The sequence below is a fragment of the Dioscorea cayenensis genome, unplaced genomic scaffold (genome assembly GCF_009730915.1).
Source record: "Dioscorea cayenensis subsp. rotundata cultivar TDr96_F1 unplaced genomic scaffold, TDr96_F1_v2_PseudoChromosome.rev07_lg8_w22 25.fasta BLBR01001349.1, whole genome shotgun sequence".
Lineage (NCBI taxonomy): Eukaryota > Viridiplantae > Streptophyta > Magnoliopsida > Dioscoreales > Dioscoreaceae > Dioscorea > Dioscorea cayenensis.
The window spans coordinates 9,402-28,102 of NW_024087740.1; positions in this window are offsets into that span (position 1 = coordinate 9,402).

Here is an 18,701-nt window from a genome sequence, read left to right on the forward strand (position 1 = left end):
TATTCAAAAATGCTCCCAGCTAGTCCCTCTACTTTTGAAAATGTACCCATTTAGTTAAAAATACTCATAACTAGTCCCTCTACTTTTAAAAATGACCCAATTAGAGGGACTAAGTGGGTGCATTTTTAAAAATAGAGGGACTAGTTGGGAGTATTTCTGACTAAGTGGGAATATTTTTAAAAGTAAAAGGACTAGTCAGGAGCATTTCTGAGTAGAGGGACCAAAAGAGGAGAGAGAAAAGTACAGGGACTATTTTGGTGATTATACCAAAAATGGTCAAAATATCAAGTTGGTCCTTGTATTTTGCGTTTTTCGCCCTTTTAGTCCTTGTATTTGCACATTTTTGACCTTTTGGTCCCTCCGTCTGACGGATGTTGGTTCAGTTGTTTGTTGGCATTGATGTGCCAATATTAACATTAAATTATTTAATAAAAAACCCTGGAAATGTAAAAAGTATTAATAAAAAAATATAATGAGAATTCGGAGCCCTTTGAAGGGATTCGAATCCACTATTATCTCTTTCCTTGTCTTCAACCTTTGTCTTGCAACCCCAACTCTTAAGCAAACAAATGTCAGGCCAGTGCGCCGACGATCTCCACCCTCGTGACAACGACGATAGAAGAAGGAAGGTATAATACCCGAATTGGTCCTTCTACTTTTCTCTCTTTTTTTTTGTTCCCTCTACTCAGAAATGCTCCCAAGTAGTTCCCCTACTTTTGAAAATAGTTCTGCTTAGTCTTTTCTACTCTAAATAGGTCAATTATTGGCTGTATTTTTCAAAAGTAGATGGACTAAATTGGGTCATTTTCAAGAATAGAGAGGGATTAGTGGGGCATATTTTTGAGTAAAGGAACCAAAAGGGAAGAGAGAAAAAAGTAGATGGACCAATTCGGGTATTATACCAAGAAGGAATGCATTTATGTATATATATATATATATATATATCTTGCTTGTGATGCCAGGCTAGATGGAATGCAAGGATTAAACAACTAACAACCAAATTGGAGAAAATTTGATGAGCTCCACAATAGAAGAAATTGACTTATCAACACAACAAAGCATGACAAGTGATATGCTTATAAAAGACCCTCAGCCTTGAAAGTAGGAACTAGGCAGACTGTATGATGTTTTTCTTTTTTCTTTTTTTCAAAATGTGTATGCTTGTTTGAGATAGAACTATATAATACTTGATGACTTCTAATGTTTTGTTCATTAACTATGATATTGGAAGATATTCACTCTTAATACAACTTTAATTGTTGTTATTATTTTGACTTTACTTTCTTAAATTTTAATATAAGTTTAATTGTTGTTATTCATTAACTGTTGTTAACTCAATGCAAACATGCTTGAAGCTTAATAGAATAACCTTTACATTAACATAATTTTCATTGTCCTTTATTCTTACAACATTGTTGAAAATAAAAACAGGACACAAGACTTAGATTTGATATGTGATGATAGCAAAGGGATCCGAATCCTCATTATATTTTTTTCATTAATTTTTTTACATTTTTGGGCTTTTTAGTAAATAATTTAATGTTAATGTTGCCACATCAGCGCCAGAAAACACCCAAACCAATGTCCGTTAAATAGATGGACCAAAAGGGTGGAAATGTGCAAATACGGAGACCAAAAGGGCAGATTTTATATTAGAGGAATTAAAAGAGCTGAAAAAGCAAAATACAGGGTTCAATTTGATATTTTGACCTACAATTAATCTAAAATAATGACTTAATACAATTATTAATAAAAAATTAACTTAATAATATACTAGGTTATCTAAATAAGCATGCTTCGATGCTAATATAACAATTATTAATATAATAATTAATTATGACATAATAAAATTATTCATAAAAACTAATGACATATTGTAATTATTAATAAAAAATTAGCCTAAAAATATAGTGGGTTATCTAATTAAACATGCTTGTGGCACTAATAAGACAATTATTAATACGATTAATAATTATGACATAATACAATTATTAAAATAAACTAATGACTGAATACAATTATTAATAAAAAAATTAACCTAATAATATACTAGGTTATCTAAATAAACATGCTTCAACCATAGTGTAATAATTATTAATACAATAATTAATTATGACATAAATCAATTATTCATAAAAACTAATGTCATAATATAATTATTAATAAAAACTTAGCCTAAAAATATAGTGGGTTATCTAATTAAACATGTTTGGGGTGCTAACAAGACAATTATTAATACGATTGATAATTATGACATAATACAATTATTAATATAAACTAATGACTTAATACAATTATTAATAAAAAATTAACCTAATAATATATTAGGTTAATAAACAAATCTAAATAAACATGCTTGGACACTAAAATAACAATTATTAATACAATAATTAATTATGACATAATAAAATTATTTATAAAAACTAATGACAATACAATTAGTAGTAAAAAATTAGCCTAAAAACATAGTGGGTTATCTAATTAAATATGTTTGGGCCGCTAAAAAGACAATTATTAATACAATTAATAATTATGACATAATACAATTACTAATATAAGCTAATGACTATATATAATTATTAATAAAAAATTCACATAATAATATACTTGGTAATCTAAAAAACATGCTTCGGCGCTAATATAACAATTATTAATACAATAATTAATTATGATATAATACAATTATTCATAAAAACTAATCTCATAATATAATCATAAAAAAATATCCTAAACTGTAGTGGGCTATCTAATTAAACATGCTTAGGGCGCTAATAAAATAATTATTAATACAATTAATAATTATGATATAATACAATTATTAATAGAAACTAATGATATTAATAAATAATTAACCTAAAGGTTATTTAAGTATAAAAAATTACATTTTAAGGCAAAATGGATGAAATGTGATCACTCTATAATCTTAAGAACACCATCGAAAATTATCAACAAAAATCCTGTATACGCGTAAGTATATAACATCGGACAATTAGAAGTTAAAATAAGATTAGAAGGGGAGAAAATGAGAATGGAGGAGAGATAGTAGGAAGTGGGGATTATATAAGAAAAAATAATGATAAAAAAATGCAATGATAAAATTTTTTTTATAGCCGTTAGAAGGGAATGCCACTTATTAACAGCCACTGACTAATACAGATATTATATATATATATATATAATATTTTTTAAAACAAAAAGTGGAAAACGGGAGATTTTTCCACTTTTCATTTATTTATGTTTTTTTAAAGGAAAATGGGAGAAGAAAGAAAATGGGAAAATTTTCTCTGTTTTCCCCAAAATGCACATTTCGGTAAATAATCCAGAACATGCATATTTCGGTAATTTTTTTTTATTTTTTTACAATAATTAAAAAAAAGCCTGATTTTGCGGATTGGGATAATGTGGTGTACTTTTCTTTGAGATAGTCTCTTCTCTGTCCTAAAAGACCCCAAAGATTTAAATATATTATTCGAGTATTAGGGCATATTTTTGTAGAACACATGAATTGCAACTTGACGATCACTCCCCTCATTCATAGTACTAGAGCTATTGTTTCAAATCTAAAAGTATTAACTTACTTATATGCGTTATTAGGGGTAGACCCTTAATGGGGCCTCTCCTGGTAGACATGATCATTCTAAACCAAAATAATGGAACCAAACCAAAACCGGACCGGGAAAAAATTGACTCAGAACTAGCAAAACCGTAATTGTCTTGAAACCGGAACCTAAATCTTCATACAAGGTTTAGTTTAGGTTCCAGAATTCCAAAATTGTTGAACCGGCGGTTCAACCGTTTAAAGAACCAAAGGCTGTCACATTTAAAAGCTGCATTTGGCAACTGTCCAAAATTTGGCCCATTGCCAAGCGACAACAAGCCCATATGCAAAAATGGCCATTTTTGTGATTGTTTGTTTGCCTGCTTATTTATTTATTTATTTTTTAAATTATATATATATATATATATATATACTATAAATAGCTCACTTAATTCTCTCTTGCAACCTTATTTTCTAAATTCTCGTATACTCAATATTTTCTATACTATTAATTCATTTCTACAATTTTATTTCCTCATAACCTTTTCATTTTTTCTCCACACCAATTTCCTTCCAATTTCTCACCAATACTTTCTTTCTCTTTAATTTACTAGTCATTTATAATTTTTTGCTTTAAAAAAATGGCAAGCTCCGGAAGTGGTTTTGGTGGGGCACAACATTTTGATCTTGACTGTGATATGCTAATAGAACATCCAACCCAAGGAAGTAAAAGCAATCCGGCACCATCATATCAACGGAGGCAAGTAGGAGGGATTCAAATTGCGACATCTTCAAAATGCATTTAAAAAAAATACCGAAAGGAGATGGCAAGTTCGAAGTTTCTTGCAATTATTGCAATAATTGCAATAAAGTTTACAAATTTTCAAAAGAAGGTGGCTATTGAACTTTTATCAAACATTTGCAAACAAAGCATCCATTTAAGATTGGATTGAGCAAAGGACAATCTCAAATGATTGTGTTTGCTTGCCCATCTAACTCTACTCAATTATTTCGTTATAATGAAATTGAATATAGAATTGGAGTAGCTTCGATGGTTGTTATTGATCATTTATCTTCTAATTTTGGTGAAAATTGGGTTTTAACAATTTTTGTTTAAATTATGTAAATCCTAGTTTTAAAAAGGTTCCTAGAAATACTTTGAAAGACATTTTTTGAAATTATATAAACAACGTAAAAGTGAATTAATACAATATTTTCAAAACAATGATTTTATTGTTTTCTTTGTAGTGATATTTGGAGTGATCATTGGTGTGAACATTCTTATATGAGATTAACTTGCCATTGGGTTGATGAAAATAATGTTTTACAAAAAAAGGTTACTTGCATATAGATATTTTGATGATAGGCTTACCGCCAAAAATATATGTAAAATGATTTTAGATAATTTGCAATAATATAGATTGGTTAATATAGTTTTTTTCAATTTTTTTGATAATGCATCAGCTAATATTGCTTTCATTTTCGAGTTAAAAAGAACTTGTCAACCGAATTTTGTTGGAAAATTTTTCATATACGTTGTGTATGTCATATTTTAAATTTATGTGTACAAAATGCTCTGGCTAATAAACTCAATCAACATATATCTCCAATAAGAAAAGTAATTTCATAGATTTGGATGCATCCACAAATTAAGAAAGAACGGGGAAAGTTTTGTGAAGGTTTTGTAAACAAAATTGAATGAAACTAAAACATTTTTCAAATGATGTTTCTACTTGTTAGAATTCAACATTTAAATTACTTGATCAATCTTATTTATTGTGTTCTTTTGCATCTACTTATATTGCACAACATACTCTTTTGCCAACCCAATAAGAAATATGTTATATTATTTTAGATATTTTTTGTGTTTTTAATGATGCTACTTGTACATTTAGTAGTATATACAAACCAACTTCTCATAAATTTTTAATTGAATCAATAAATATTAGTGGTGCTTTACTAGAGGGACTTAAACATCCTCCCATCTATGGTACGGTTTATGGTATGAGAGAAAAATGGTTGAGTTATTATAAAACTATTCATGATATTTATCTTACAATTATGGTTTTTGATCCTAGATGTAAATTTGAAGGTTTAATAGAGATGTTGTACATTTATTATTGTGGATTTGTTGGGGTTTATTGTCAAGATATTGATGTAACGTTAATAGTTACTAGAATTAAAACTTTGTGTAATGAGATATGTGAAGTACTTGCTTCACCTTCTACTCATGATGAAGCGGAGACTTCTCTACTTTCACCCTCCTCTTTAAATTCACTGAATGGGGTGATAAAATTTTAGAAAGGAGGAAGAAGGCAAAGCATCGTGCTTCTATTCAGAGCTCGAAGTATATCTAACAACAGTTTTTTAGTTTGGTGATAATGCAGGACCAAATGTTCCAATTTTGGAATGGTGGAGTAAACACAAACTTTTCCTACTTTAGCTAAGATTGTTAAACAACTCCTTGTAGTTCATATTTCAATTGTAGCAGTTGAACAAACATTTAGTAATGGAGGCAAGATTTTGAATGAAAGATAATCAAAGTTGGGTCCAGAATCATTGGAAGTGCAAACTTGCCTCGATGATTAGGAAAAAACTAGGCTACAAAGTCAAGATGGCCTTATACATTCATCATCATCAGACAAGTGGGTAAATAATTGCTTTGGTACGACAATGACAGCTTCCAATTCCAACTCCTCCAATGATGAAGTAGGCAATTAGCCAATTCGGAAATATGGGGAAATGTGTATAGTAAAAAGAAAATAATTACGTGGGCTTTGATTCTTCTATACCTCGAGAAAATACATAGGTAACTTAAAATAAATAAGTTCAAGCCCTTTATTTATTTATTTTTTTCATTTTTTTTCATATCGTACTTGTATTTTTTTTTCAAATTATTATTTTGAATTAATACTTTTATTTTTTTGTATAAAATACTGTATTGAATTAATTCTTGCATTTTTTTGAAAAATATTGTAGCATTTTTTTGAAAAATATTATATTATTTTTTCTCTGCTTATGGCATGATGTGTGTTCAATTTTAATTTGAAATATTGGATTATTTGGTTTTAAAAAAAAACCATACGAACCGTCAAACCGGAATCATTGAACTAAATCGCCGGAATCAAAACCAAACTACTAAGACCCTTACCTAGGTGTTTAGGTTTAGGTTCAAGATTTCTTTGAATTAGAACCGGCGGTTACTAAACCGTGGCCAAGTCTATCTCTTTGTATATTTAGTTATGATGATATTTTAATTTCTTTTTCTAGTTATTCTTTGTTTGATAAGGTATGACTCTTTTTAATATACCAACCTTGATAAGTTTAATACTCATATTTGAATATGTTGAGAGCAGGTCTGGTTTCATAGCTATCTAGGGGATTTTACCTTATTACAATGTATGGCTATAAAATTAGAACATAATAATGAAATAAAATTGAATGCATAGCTATTATGGAGATTTTATCTCGAGTAATGATATTTTTACCGAATAGATTTCCTGAATAAGTTTTCAAATGATATGGATGTCAAGTTAGCATCCATGTCAGCATTCACATCATTCTTTCTTTATCTTTTCTTTTTTTTTAAAAAAAAAAATAATTTCTCTTTATTATTTAAATCCTAAATTTAACATCGCAAAAGATAAATTTGTGAATGATAAACCGAAAACTCTCTCCCTACACCCTAAAATAGAAATCACAAAAAGGGTTTGTGATTTCTAGTTTAGGGTTTAGGGTTTCTTAGTATTTATTATTTAGGGTTTAAGTTTTTAGATTTTTTGGGTATAGATTTTGTAGTATTTGTGTTTAAAATTTTAGATATAGTTTTATAATTTTTTTTTTTAAAATTTTAAGAAGTTAGGCTGTGTTTGATTGCCTTTTTTCCCCTGGAAAAATTTTTTACGGGTCATTTTTCATCTAAATTGGCTATTTGACCCTATTTTCTCTCAAATAAGTGGAGAATTTTTCCTGCCTCCATCTTGGAAAAAGTTTTCCAGGAAAACGTAAGAGGCTATGTGAAAAAATAATATACGAGGCAAATCAAATTTGGGAAAAGGGATTAACTTCAATGTTTTTCCTTTTTTTTTAAAATTTTTAAAAGATAAATTATATAACTTGATAATATTTTAAATAAATTTATCTAGATCAGTGAACAAATCCCGAGGTGTTTTGATGGTAAGATTCAATTCCACGCAGCACTGTTTATAAATATAAAATGTTTTTTTTAATTTTTTTTAAACAATTTTAATAAAATTTTTAAAAACTTTTCATTGAAAATGTGACTTTTTCCAGGGAAAATTGATTCAATCAAACAACGAATGAGGTTTTTTTAATAGAAAATGTTACATTTTCGGTGGAAAATAAGAGCAATCAAACAACAAAATCTGAATTTTTCATAGAAAATTTTTTTATTTTCTCACTAGAAAATAATACCAATCAAACTACTATTTTTTCATTTTTCATAGAAAAATATTATATGGAAAAAATTTTGTTTTCCAGCTATTTTTTCATGTTGTCAGTCAAACACAGTCTTAAGGATTTTTATGGTTTAAATTTGAAGTTTATATAAAAAAAATAATGTGGATGACAGGTTGGCATCCACCTCATTCGGGAAACTTATTCGGTAAAAATAGCATCACTCTTTTATCTTATTATTACAATTAGTTGTTAATGTGCTCTGGAATCAACCGAAAAACCCGATTCCCCACCCTGTTAAGGACGGGGCCGGGGAATACAATCCCCCTTGATCTCGACAGAGAACCGGATTCGCCACCCCTTCGGGCTGAGGTTGATGAATACCTTATTCACCCCGGTCTAGCCCTACCCTGAAATATTTAATTTAAATATTAAAAATATGTTTATATTTATGTTATAAATATTGAAAATAAAATGTTAACAAATGCCCATATATTTATTTAATTATCAAATTACTAACAATTAGATGAATTAAATAAAATGTATTGGTGTTGGGCTTTTAACATATACACCCTATATGGATTGTGTGTATTAGTGTTGGGCCTTTAACATATCCAATACTTACATTTCTAAATGTGTTTCTTCATTCAATTATCAAATATTTGATAATTGAAAAGATTATTCAGGTTAAGGGATGGGCTTATAAATTTGACCAATGGTGGACCAGAAATCAAACATGGGGGAGTAGACTATAAATCTAATGAAAAAAATATACGCTTAATCTCTCATCATATAAAAGTTCAAGTAAATTAGAAAAAGGTCATAAATAAAATTTGAACCAAATTTATCAATATCTCTAACCCAATATTTTTATTGCCATGAAAAATAGCTTGTCAATCCTAATTCCTAAGATATCTTTAATTCTATCATACTTTGCTAAAGTAGAATAATGTTTTTTTTTTGCCATATAATGATTGATGACCTATACCCTAAGGGGGCGTTTGGTTCACAAAATTGATATATTACCATGGTAATAAGATTACTATAGTAATGAGGTTGGGAATGTTATATGCCCAAAAATATTGTGATAATTTATGATAATTATGTTTGGTTGGAAACTCATATTACTGGTAAATTTTTGTTACTATGTTTGGTTGACTGTAGTAATTAACTTGATAATGCTCTAAATTTCCCAAAACACCCTTGTAGCTAAAATACTGTTTCAACAATTGAAAGATTGGTTATGCATAAAAACTTATATTTCTTATCAAATATCATTGGTATACAAGATATATTTATAGTTTACAATTCCTTGTACACATAGAAAATCTCATCCCTTGTCTTTAGCTAAACCAATGTGATATAACATTATTTTCTCCAACAAATTTGATCTCTTCAACAAACTTGGTCTTATCCAACACCCCCCCACATGCTGGAGAGTGATGATTAATTACTCCCAGCTTAAGCAAGAGAGAATGAAAACGAGTGCTAGGTAAAATCTTCATGAAGGAATTTGCCAATTGGTGAGTTGTTGAAACTGGTAATAACGTAACGACTCCTTCATGCAACTTGTGACGAACAAAATGACAATCAATTTCCAAATGTTTGGTTCATTCATGAAAAATGGGATTACGAGCTATATGAATAGCAGCAGAATTATCGCAAAAGATATTTACCAGTTTTGTATGGGAACAACCCAAATCACAAAGCACATAAAGCAACCATTGTACCTCACTAGTGACGGTTGAAAAAGCACGATACTCTGCCTCGGACGAGGAATGGGACACCATCATTTGCTTCTTGGATTTCCAGTTAATAAGAGAGTCACCTAAGAAAACACAAAAACCAGTGACGGAGCGCCGAGTTTTGGGACAAGTAGCCCAATCAGAATCTACAAATGCTGCTAGCTCAATCTTAGCAGTAACAGGGAAAAATAAAATTTGCGCTAGAGAAGATTTGACATAGCGCAAGACACGGTGAACTTCTTGAAGATGAAGCTTAGTTGGAGAATTTACAAATTGAGAAAGTTGTTGGATTGCAAAACTAATGTCGGGACGAGTATTACTCAGGTAGAGCAATCTCCTGATGAGGCGACAGTACTCCTCGGCATCATGTAACTTTGGAATAGTACTATATAGATCATGCACCCGTGTCCCCAACGGTGTTTAACAGGTTTGCTAAGCAGAAAACCAGCATCTTTTAGAATATCAAGAGTAAACTTTCTTTGAGAGAGATGGATGCCATTTTGAGTACAGGGCTACCTCAAAACCAAGGAAATAACGAGCAGTTCCAAGGTCCTTAATTCGGAATTCTCTATCTAGAAAACCTTTAATTATTGCAACCTCTTCATGAGCATCACTGACAATAAGAACATCGTCAACATAAACCAATAAAATGATAATGCTTGAACCACAGTGTTTAATAAACAAAGAAGAATTGGAGGGTGCTTGATGAAAACCACGAATAAAAAGGGCAGTAGAGAGTTTCTCATACCATTTGCAACTGGCTTGTTTTAACCCGTAGAGTGATTTCCGGAGTCAACAGACATGGTGACTAGAAGGAGCATCAAATCCATCTGGCAAGCGCATATACACCTCCTCATGAAGATCACGATGAAGAAAAGCGTTATTAATATCTAATTGGTACAAAAACCAACCACGTGCAGCTGCAAGAGCTAACAAAGTGCGAACAGTAGTGATTTTTGCCATAGGAGAGAAGGTGTCAAAATAATCTACTCCAGGTTGTTGGGTAAACCCTTTTGCCACCAAACGAGCCTTGTAACGCTTAATAGTTCCATCGGATGTAAACTTAATCCTGTAAACCCATTTGCACCCAATAGCAGTTTTACTAGGTGGCAAAGACACCAAATCCCATGTGTGATTTGCTTCTAAGGCTTTAATTTCACAGCCATGGCCTGTTTCCATTGTGGGAATTGCACTGCCTATTATAACTTTGGGGTTCTTCATGTAACATAACTGTTGTAACAAATGATCTGTAACAAGAAGAAAAATGATCATATAGCAAAACACTATTTGATGGGATGTGTAATGCTTGGGGATTGGAATTTAGAATGGCAAGATTTTGTGCTAAGAAAACAATGATAATCTCATAAATAATCTGCTTGAGATCAGGATTGAGAAAAACGACGAAGAGAAACTTCATTAAGTGGCAACACCAAAACACTTGAAGTTGTAGTGGTATCCATTACTTGCGCTGGTTGCAAACAAGCATCAGAATCATCATGTGAGGAAGCATCAACATTTATTGGAGAAAGGACCTCTACATCAGACGCAATTGGTTGTGGTAGCACCATATCATGCAAATTGGAATCGGGTCCCACATGCAAATTAGAAATGGGTCCCACATTTGTCACTTCCATGATTTCTTTAAATGGAAAAATGGTCTCATAAAACTGATCTCTAGAGATAAAAATAGTATTAGACTTCAAATCATAAAGTTTTATAACCTTTCATGGCATATGGATATCCAAGAAATAAGTGCGTCGACCACGTGGATCAAACTTAGTTGTTGGAGAAGCTGCTGTACGAGCGTAACTGAGGCAACCAAAAACATGCAAGGAAGTCAAATCAGGTGCCATGTTATGCAAAATTTCATAAGGAGTACGATTACGAAGGATGGCAAGAGGATGGCGATTAATAAGAAAGAATGCATGTAGAATACAATCACCCCAAAATGTCAAAGGTTACCCAGCTTGAAAATGCAAAGAACGAGCAACATTCAATATATATTGATGCTTCCTTTCAACCACACCATTCTGCTGTGGTGTGTACACACAACTCACTTGATGAAGAATACATGTTTCTGCATAAAAAGAAGGCATTGTGAATTCACACCCTTGATCACTTTGCACTATTTTAACTTGGACTCCAAACTGTCTAGCAACATATTTGCAAAACTTTTGGAGATAGGATCCAACCTCGGATTTATTATGTAAAAGATAAACCCAAGTACTCTTGCTAAAATCATCAACAATAGTGAAAAAAATACTTATATCCATGATAAGTAGTGCTTGAAAAAGGGCCCCAAATATCAATGTGAATAAGCTCATAAATGGCAGAAGTTTTATTGTCACTTATTATGAATGGTAAACGATGTTGCTTGGCAAGATGACAGACATCAAATATAATGTCTTTATTACAATCAATTGTTGGCTCAAAAATCTTCAAAATATTTAGCTTTCGTACGGTAAATGCCCTAATAGTTGATGCCATAATTCTACCTTATTAACATGAACTTGATTAATAACTAAAACTGGAGAAGTCTTGAGCATGTAAAGACCACCAACTCTAGCACCCGATCCAATCATCCTCTGCTGCGGGTCCTGAATAAAACAGTGTGTAGAAGTGAACAAACAAAGACAATTAGTCTGATCAGCCAACTTACTAACAGACAACATGTTATATGAAAAACCCGGTACATAAAGAACATCATCTAAGAAAAAATGCTCTGTGATTTGAACTCGTCCAATGAGTGTGGCTTTTGCTTGTTGAGAATTTGGTAAATCCACATAAACACCATCCAAAGGATGTGCAGTAATATAAGAATTTGGAATAGAGATTATATGATCCGACGCACCAGAATCAATAACCCAAGATGTTTTGAAAGGTTGAATAGTAGTAGACATAATAGGAATACCTAAGGTAGTCGTGAGACTTGCAAAAGCTGAATTAGATCGCCCAGCACTTGAATGATCAGTTGGATTGTTACGATCTTGATTTTTCTTATCCTACAACAAGGCTAATAATGAATGATATTGTTCCTTGGTCAATTTAAAAACATCAGAATCTGTACGCTTCCTGTTGACAGCTGTTGAGGAGCTGTGCTTGAATGAGGCATACTGTTATTGGTATTAATCACAGAATTAATTGGCTTTACACCTTTGTCTTTGTTACAAAAACTAGGTGGATATCCATGTTTCTTGTAGCACCTATCGACAGAGTGTCCTTGCATGCCACAATAAACGCACACCAAACGTTTTGCGGATGAAGATGCACTCCTACTAAGCTGCTTTGTTGAACGAGCTTGTACTTGAAATGCTTGCACCTTGTATGAAACATGCGAAACGGGCCCCGTGGATATAGACAGATGTCGCTCTTGTTGAATGACCAAGCTGAACACTTTGTTTAAACCAGGTAATGGTTCTATTAAAAGAATCTATAATTTTATCCCAACAAATATATCATTCAAGCCATTAAGAAAAGTAATCACCTGGTCATTTTCTGCACTGTGAACTGTCTGGAGAACTACACATGTCTTTTCTAGCTATTTCATTTGCATAAGTCAGCATCTGTCGTAGATTGGCCACCTCATCCCTATAATACTTTTAGCTTTGTAAAATAATCAGTAACAGAAGACCTACCTTGTCGAAAAGTATAAACTTCAGCATGCAACTCAGCCAGGCGCAAGACATCTGTCACGCCCCAGCCCCAAAGCCGGGCCCACTGACAGATCGGCCGCATCCAACGGGGCTGGGCCCCACTGGGTACAAGGCCTCGATTTGACTCGGTCGAGTCAACCCCTAACAAGCGGAACATGAAACAATAAAAAAATGGATGCAAAATACAACATGCGACTCGGATACGAGAATCCAAGGTATAAATCAGAGTTATAAAAATTTTTTTACAAGAAAAAGCGACAACCCTAATGGATCCATCCTAGCATCGGTCGATCAACAAGGTCTTAAGCACAACCTAAAAAGTCGAGTCACGAAAAATAGAAGAAGAGAGGTTTGAGTAACTCGGTTACTCGATGAGTGGGGCAAAAAAACTCGAGAAAACTCAAAATACCGGTAGAATCACGAAAATTGGTTATCGAAACATTCCCAAACATAATACTTTCCATACGGAATGACAAAAATAGCGGAATAATAGCGGAGCAATACGGAGAATGCTCGTAATACGGAGATACTCGGAAATGCCGAAAAATACGCAAAAGCAGACATGTACATCTCACGACTAATAGAAATCAACAGACGAGTCGGATCATCGATCGTGAAGTCGGAGCGAGCGTAAACGAAAATATCAACAGCTAGTAGCTGGGATCTTCGACCGCGATCGGGGGTAGCGCTACTACGAGAAAACATGTGCACATGGCTAGGGACTTACTCCTCCCTAGTTGGGCGAGCCAGAAATGGAGATGTACTAAAACCGCAGAGATACAAAATACAGACAGAGGAAATACCGAATAATTAATGCAAGAACAAAATAAACAAATAAATAATCATATACCAAAACGCGAGTATTCATGAATTTCCCGGATACTCACACCTGAGTCAAATCTGGAACTTTAGAATCCCACATTTGGGAAAATAACTGAAGAAACAGAAATTATGCACAAAATTTACCAAATGAATAAATCATCAAATAAAGACCAAACACCCTGGGAAATTACGCTCTTAAGGTCTCGGCATAATATCACTTCTAACCTGTTCCATTTCACAACACATAACTCCAAGATCATACTAACAATTGTAAAGATATTTTTGCTTGAACGAAAAATCGAGGACCATACTCGAACATTTTTCCTTGTCAAATCCTTCCCAAAGTTTTGTCCCCAGAAGTGAGAAAAATCAAGCTAAACCTTAAGATTCCCTGTAGTACATCATCTTGCACAAGTCTTTAATAAATCAAAACTTCTAATCTATAAATCCAATCCACACCCTTGGTTTTCCCCATCATTTCGATTTTTATCAATAATGTATCTTATCATAATTGCTCATCTAAAAACAAGTTATCATTTCAAAGGCATGAACCTAGTTTTTCCCTTCCAATATTAAAACAACCCTTGAACATCAACCAACATAAGCTATATAAAAGCAATTACCCCAATTTTTGAATTAACATTAGGTCAAGGTCACCTCTAATATCCAAGATACAATAACACCCAAGCAACTCACCAACTTTTCAATTTTTTTACCGGCCATAATTGTCATGTCATCTCACCCTAAAATGTCTTCAATCCTAGCTTCGTACCACCCCATTCCTCTAGATTCAAAAGCAACTCACATTATTATTTTCATTCAGAACATTCATGCTTTAGTTCTCACCACATAAGTTTTTATCAAAATCTTACATTCTATTATGAGCATACATCTCTCCCCCTTTCTCTAACTCCTTCGTATCATCCCGACATATCATCAAAGCATTTCCAATCTCTTCCATTCCCAAGCAAAATAATTACATAAACATAACTCCCTCACATAAACAAATTTCCCTTGCCAACATACATATACTTATAATCTATAATGTAAAATGTCCATCTTCTCATAATTCTTACATTCTAGTATTTTAACACAAACCATGATATGTATAAAAACACATTCCTTACCTCTTGATTCCTAACCAAATTCCACAAGATATACATATTATCACCCACACATGAGATCAATCAAATGAATTTAAGAATTTCAACTCATCTTTAGTAACAAACAAGGGATCCACATTTATTATTCCTTCATATGAAGGAGTGCTCATACAAACTAACAACTAAGCCCATCAATACCATTGAAGCCATTACAAAATTAAATCACACAATTCTCACAATTATGTCCCCAAATATTTGTATTCAACACTAGGAGGCAATTAGTCAAACACCTTATGTGCATCACCCAAATTCCATTCCATGGACTCTAGCATAACTCAAAATATGATTTCTTTACACACTAATCTACACTTGCATAATTCACCATAAATATAACTCCCAAGGCCTTACATTGTCATGGACCCAATTAACAACAAGTATGATATTGTAGCAAACAAATGCCAAGTTTCCAATCAACATCATGCCAAAACAACACCCAAACATGCAAATAATTTACAAGAACCAAAATAAATCAAGAATGATTCGGTTAGCCCACTCACCTTGCCATCTTCTCTTCTCATCTTCTCTACTTCTATTAATCTAGGAAAAATAAGAGAGAAAACAAGGAGAACACAAACCCTAAGTTTATACTAAGGTTATCAACAAGAACACAAAATGAAAAGTAATGGAAACAAGAATTACTTACCTATCTTTAACCATTAAAAGCAAGAAGAGGAGAAGGACATGGCTAGGGTTTCCAACAAGTATGAATAGGGAAATGGAAAGAGAGGCTGAAACTTTTAGAAGGGAAGAAAAGTATTTTCGGCCTGCTACAGTATCCGTGCTACAGTGTTGGGTTTTATAAAGTTGCTACAGTAACGGCTGGGTTATAACAATCACCTTTCACAAATCTGTCTTCCAACTCTTTTCCACATCTCTTTTGTAGAATCTAACCAAATAATACTTTATGCAATTGTAGGATTAACGGACTTAAATATCCAAGATATTACCATATTATTGCATTGTTGCCACAATGCAAAAGTAGAATCTATCTTCAAAGGTGTTGGAATTGTGCCGTCAACAAAATCAAACTTGTTTTTGATAGAAGAGCCATCCTCATAGAGGTGTGGTAATTGCTTCCGGTGAGCAATGGCGAGACGAGAATAAGACTAGGGTTTTCACTCGGATGTAAATAATACGGGATTGCCATTGATTCTTTCACGAGAAACCATGCTTGAACTGGATGTCATCATCTCTTGAAGATCAAAGAAGAATGTAGAACCAAATCAAGCGCAAAGCATGAGCTCTGGTACCATGTTGCAACAATTGAAAGATTGGTTATGCATAAAAACTTATATTTCTTATCAAATATCATCTGTATACAAGCTATATTTATAGTTTACAATTCCTTGTACACATAGAATATCTCACCCCTTGTCTTTAGCTAACCAATGTGATATAACATTATTTTCTCCAACATATTTGATCTCTTCAACAAACTTGGTCTTATCCAACAAATACTCTTGTGTGTTTGGATTGTGGTAATAGTTCCCCCTATAGTGATGGATACCCAAACATGGGTATCCATCATAAGTCATCATTACCCTTACAAGGGTAATGGTCTACCCCTAACCAAGGTAGTGGGGGTAATGACAGTTACACCATATAAAATGTCATTAATACCCCTATTTTCTTTTTTTCTTTTATAATTATAATAACTAAAATAAATAATATTATTATGAATATTTTATAATAAAATAATTTGAAAAATACCAAAATTATTATATGATTTACATAGTTAATTAATAATGATTAAATAAAATAAATATTAAAGTGAAAAGTTGAATTCAAAATTTAATAATGGCAATTAAAATAATAATTATATTCAAATATTTTACAAATTTAAAAAATAATTTACTTAATAAATATTTAAAATAGTTTAGGAATATAAATGTAGTTTTTATAAAGTTATTACATATAATTCACTATTTGATACATAAGTATAATCTTTTTACTTCAAAGAGTATAAAAATAATTTTATCATATTCTTTACTTTTATTTTTTCTATTTCCAATAACTTATCACTCAAACCAAACATAGTTTTCATTATCATTCCTATCACCTTATTTACATTCCCATTATCTTCATTATTTTCAATTCCATTACCCTCATTCCCATTCTTCGAACCAAACACACCCTAAATTCTCAACACAAACATAAAAATATAAAATTTCTTGACAGACAATAGCATATGGAATAATAAATCAACAAAAACTCACTCCTAAAAGCAATAAAATTTATAAAAAAAAAAATTCAAAACAATGTCTATAAAAACCACAACTATAAGAAGCAAGATAATCAATGGAAATAAAAATTAACATAATCAATAGGAACACATTAGTCCATCAATGTACCACCCACTAGTTAGTATAAATCAACATTGAATAGAACAAAAGAATCTCAAATAAAAGCAGTGACATACTATAAGTTTTGGAAACCGACTATCAAAGTCGAAAGACTCAAAAACAAAATCCCAAAAAAAATTTTAAAAAATAAAGTTCACCTGCAAAGTCAGTATTGACTCCAACGGAGAGAGAGAAAGACTAGCATTGACATCCAAGATGGGCTATTGTAGATAAAAAATAAGAGACAAGCACCATAGGCCAGTGGAGGTCTGGGAGGCTAAAGATCGGATGAACATGGGATAGGATTGAGGGCTTTTGTTTTTTTAAATGTTTTGCAATTTAATTCCTTATAAATTTTAGATACATATATAAGTTAAAGTTTTTGAAAACCAAATTTATAAAAACCTAGGGGATCATTGGGGTTTTTTTTAAAAAAAAAATCTTTTACAACTTAATTTCTTTTAAATTTTAGATTTATATATAAATTAAAGTTTTTAAAAGTTAATATCTCAAGGATCATCTACAAGTTGGGGGGCCATCATCCATATTATTTTTTGATATTTTGCAACTAACTCGTAAAATTTAAATTTACATATAAATTAAAAAAATTTTAAATTTGAAAATCTCAAATCCTAAGGGTCATCCGCAAATTTAGATATGAATTTATATTTATGTTATTTCATGTCTATTTCAATTTCCATTTTCTTTAAAAACCGTATTTATATTTAAAAAAAAGCATTATTTTTTTCTAGAAAACACAAGGCTTATGGTTAGAGACATGAACTTTGCACTCATTAATCAATAAGCTGCTAATAAAGTGACTTTTTCAATAATATTAGGGGGCGTTTGGTTGGATGTAATTCTAAATGCAGTGGATTTTAGATTCTGATGTAATTAGAAATCTTGGTTTTTAAAATATGAGTGTAGTCAAATATGTGTGTTTGGTTGGATGTAGTCGAAATTCTTGTATTATAAAAATTTTATAGTTTTGTTTGAAAAGGATTTGTAAATCAGTAATTGGA